The sequence below is a fragment of the Macrobrachium nipponense genome, chromosome 3 (genome assembly GCF_015104395.2).
Source record: "Macrobrachium nipponense isolate FS-2020 chromosome 3, ASM1510439v2, whole genome shotgun sequence".
NCBI lineage: Eukaryota > Metazoa > Arthropoda > Malacostraca > Decapoda > Palaemonidae > Macrobrachium > Macrobrachium nipponense.
Window position 1 is genome coordinate 69,952,478 of NC_087202.1, and position 5,000 is coordinate 69,957,477.

The following is a 5,000-nucleotide window of genomic DNA, read 5'->3' on the forward strand; positions in this document are numbered from 1 at the left end:
ACACCAATTATTTTATAACAATTGGCCTAATGGAGTCCAGTCAAACGCCAATTATTTTATAACAATTGGCCTAATGGATACCAGTCAAACTTCCAATTATTCTATAACAATTGGCCTAATGGATACCAGTCAAACACCAATTATTTTTTAAAAAATTGGCCTAATGGATACCAGTCATACGCCAATTATTTTATAACAATTGGCCTAATACATACAAGTCAAACGCTAATTATTTTAAAACAATTGGCCTAATGGATACCAGTCAAACGCCAAATATTAAAAAACAATTGGCCTAATGGATACCGGTCAAACGCCAATTATTTTATAACAAACTGGCCAATTATTGTAAAGCAACGGTCTTAATGGATACCAGGCAAACGGCAATTCCTTTAAAGAAATAGGCCTAATGAATATCAGTTAAACCCTAATTTTGTTGCGGTAATCATATTAGGAGATCTAATCAGAGATCTACCACTCCTAGTAATTCTGGTCTATGACTCATAGATGTCGGTCAAATCGCTAACCCACCCAATATAGTCACATGTAGTAGGTCTGTCTATGAGGTCTCTACTTCCCAGTCTAAATGACGACCATTATCTCGGACTATAGACTGTTAACCATCCATATAATTAATCTTTTAAAACTTGGTGGTTCAAAGTTACAATATGGTTGAAATAAGATGAGCGCGTGCCGTTTAGGCTGATAACAAGCTGGACCATTTTTCTTTGCTTGAATTCGATATAATTTTCATTGCACCATCTTTTGTTTTTGTTTGTTTGTATGGTGTTTTTAAGTTGCATGGAACCAGCGGTTATTCAGCAACGGGACCAACGGCTTTACGTGACTTCCAAACCACGTCGAGAGTGAACTTCTATCACCAGAAATACACATCTCTCACCTCTCAATGGAATGCCCGAGAATCGAACTCGCTCCCACCGAGTTGGCAGGCCAGGAACATACCGACACGCCACTGAGGCGCTTGCACCATCTTTTAAATGTCTAACTAAACTGTATTAAAGTAAGTGTTTTTGTCATTTATAACACAACAAAAAAATAAATAAATAAAAAATAAATAAAACGCACCGGGAAAACGACTTATACAAAGACCAAAGATTCAGAGTTTATTCCGAGTTAAAAATTTCTCATCTTCATATGGAATTAGTCTATTGATGAAGATTTACATTAAGCTGGTGATATGCCAGCAAGGGCTCTTGCACCTGGGCAGCTCACAATAATAGTCAATGGACTGGTCATTAACTTCTCCGACATCTATTTATATTGAGAATGAGAGCACAAATTCTTATATACTAAAAAGCACAAAGGTTTCATGAGCCAGATGCTTTTCCCGTTTTGTCCAGTCTATGGTGCGCCTTTTGCTTTTCTCATGTTATCCAGTCTGTTATTTGTAAGGTTTCTCTCTTCAAAATCCAGGTCAGCGCCTCAGTGGCATGATCGGGTTGGTCTTGGCCTGCTGCCTCGGTAGTCGTGAGTTCGATTCTCGGCCATTCCATTGAGGGGTGAGAGATGTGTATTTCTGTTGATAGTTCGTTGGTCCCGTAGCTGAATAACCAATGGTTCCACGCAACATAAAAACACCACATAAACAAACAAAATAAGCCCAGGTCTCTTTTAAGTGTGCAAATCGTGAAAATTACCATCTCTCTAAATCATCTCTACAACAAAAGCATAAAAACAATAACACTCTAGTCTAGTGGGTGATGAGAGATTGTCTTCTTTAAGTAAAAAGAGTTCTCTCTTGTATAGAAGGAAAGAAGTCTACTGTTATGCTAAAATCGAAGATAAGGGCAAGACACGAAACATGAAGTGCAGGATATCTAAAAAACAAGAACGGGCTTGGAGGATGAGGGGGAGGGTACGGGGGGTGGTGGATAGGTGGATGTGGGACGGAGGGGAAAGAAGAATCCGGGAGCGTGGAAACCGGGAGTTTCCACTGGTGGTGACGTAACGATGCAGGTCAACCAATCAATAGGGTCTAGAGCCGTCGGGAAAACAAAACGGATAGAGTGCTATCAGTCGATGAAAAAAAAATTTCGCAAGCTACGTCAAGTTGCGTTTTGCAGCTTGGTGCAAGGCAATTATTGATTCTGCTCGCTAAGATAATGAAGTGGCGTCGCGCTGACAGACTGGTGACAATATCAATGAATGCTTATACGAGTGCTGTTTGAATAAGCCCAAATTATGTTAAATCAAACCTAACTGCACAACCATATACTTGAGCGTTTTTTTAATGATAAATGAAATATTCATTTCCTTAATAGAAAAAAAAAAAACGAAAATGAAACTTTATTTGATAACCTACAGAGAAAGAGTTCTGGCTGCATCAGACAAAATTAATTCAAGGCCAATGATTTAGAGAGTTTCTTCCTTTATAATTCAGTGTTTGACAGCTTCAAAGAATTAAATTCAATCACAAGGGATTTCTATTGTGGAACAAGCATTTCCTCGAATATAGAACGGTGATTTAACATAGTTATATATATGAGATTATGTAACGGCGAATGCCTCTAAAACTAGCAAAAGTAAAAAAAAAAAAAAAATAATGGAGCAGAAGAAATATTGTAGTGCAAATAAAAACGATAGAAAAATGGCTAAATAATAAAAATTTAATCTTAAAAATATTAGCGTAATAATGAAATTCGTCCTAAACATGCAATCTACCTGTAAAAAACAAGGTGTTCGAGAACTTCTCATTAGACTGATGAATTTTGCTGCAAGGAGCAAGACCAACAAATAGTCATGGAGGTGCACAGGGACAGGGATCAGATGAGTCAGACTTTGAGTGACTCACGGGAACCACAACAAGATGACAACACCCAAAAGCAAGAGGCAGTCCGCAGTCCTGAAAGCATTAGACCGATGGACAAGTTTTAGCCTATGCTGCTTTTAGTTTGATCACTTTTCACCATCTTTAAGCCTTCATTCTCACCCTCCATACTTTTTTCATTCAATTTCCTACTTACCCCATAGCAGGATAGCGTCGTCAGTGCACCTTACGCGGAACACTGTTTGCATTACTAAAGGATGTTTACAGCGTTCCTTCAGCCCCCGGCTGAACCCGCTTGTGAGCCTTTTACTTCACCTCTATTCCGCTTCCATTTTTAAATTTTGCTGTCCATCCTCTTCAACTATGACTTCCTTGTACAAGCATGGAGTTTTCTGCCAGTTCAAGCTTCAGATCATCGTACATCGTTACTAAAGGGTCGGAACAAGACCGAAAGTACTCGGCTATCTCGTTTTTTCATTTTTTCCTTCGTGGCAAAAACCTTTATATATATATATATATATATATATATATATATATATATATAAATGAACATCGGTGCCCACCTACCCATAAATTTTTCGGGATCCGCTAGTGAGGCTCCTCCCCATATAAGTATAACAAAATGACCCACTGTGAAAAAGACATCATTCAATCTGCCTTCGTTCAATTCACTACGCTAGGATGTGTTGTATTCATTTTGTCTATTCGTAATAATTTTGGCGACGAGTTTTTCTTTTTCATTGGTGATGATATCAGTTACAAACACAAACACACACACACACACACACACACACACACACACACACATATAATATATATATATATATATATATGTGTATATATATATATATATATATATATATGATATATATATATTATATATATATGTTCCTTCGATGAGCTGGCAACGCATTGGATAGACACTGCATTATCGATGCTGGTGCGTAGTGGAATAATGTCCAGTGTGTTTTCCTTAGTTTTCCTGAGAAGGAAGGATAAACGTACTACTTGATAGCATTACTGAGTAGAAGGCCTTGTAAGAAGGAGGCTGTTAAATATATATATATATACCAACAGACATATCAGCGCACCGTAATTTGACATTAATTAAGAGTTACAGATCTATTCAATCGCATAAGCTGACTGACTTTTCATAAACCGAGTTATTTTCGTGTGATTTCCGCGTACTGAACTCAATATGCAAATTCGGAAAAGTTTCGCAAAATTGATAAGAGACTTGACAGGTACTTTGATCCATTAAATGTTTATGCTTCATCGCTTGCATTAAAATTTTTAATATCAGCAAAGTCGAGCTTAGATTTTATCGGTGATTATTATCATTATTAATAAGACTTTTTGATGAACGGCTAATTTAAATATTAACATAACGGCTGTAATTTCATTTTGTAAGTAACTTCTGTACTATCCTCCTATTATCGAGGTAACCTGATTTCCTGAGGAACATCACAACAAATGTGTATACTGCTCATTTCTGAATTAGCATTTTTACCCTTTTTCAATGTTCAGTGAATTTTGACACACTTTTTGTTTCGTCGATATTCATCAGAACCTCGAATCTTCTTCCACTATTTATGGAGAATTTTTATTTAATCTTACTCGAGTTGGAGCAGTTTTATTTATTTATTTATTTATTTTTTAATGTAGATGTCGCCAACGCTTCATAATGTCAAGTACCTGTCGAGTTTGTAGTACTCATTCAAGTTAAATTATGTAAGCAGGCTCAGAAGTCAATAGCTGGGACACCTCCCTCTAAAAGAATTTCTTTATTGAATGCTCCTCTACTTCAGAGCAGAATCTGAAAAAAATCCTTCTCTCTAACATGGCGTCCGACTCATGTTTCTGTTGTTTGGTAAATTTGCAATCGGACCTTCGGCTAGTATTTTAGTGGTACGTCTCCAGAAATATCATCCTTTCTTTAACAGCCTCCTTCTTACAAGGCCTTCTACTCAGTAATGCTATCAAGCAGTACGTTTATCCTTCCTTCTCAGGAAAACTAAGGAAAACACGCAGGACATTAATCCACTACGCACCAGCCTCGATAATGCAGCGTCTATTCAATGCGTTGCCAGCTCATCTGAGGAACATATCAGGAGTGAGCGTAGATGTGTTTAAGAATAAGCTCGACAAATATCTAAGCTGCATCCAAGACCATCCAAGATTGGAAGGTGCAAAATATACCGAAAGATGCATTAGC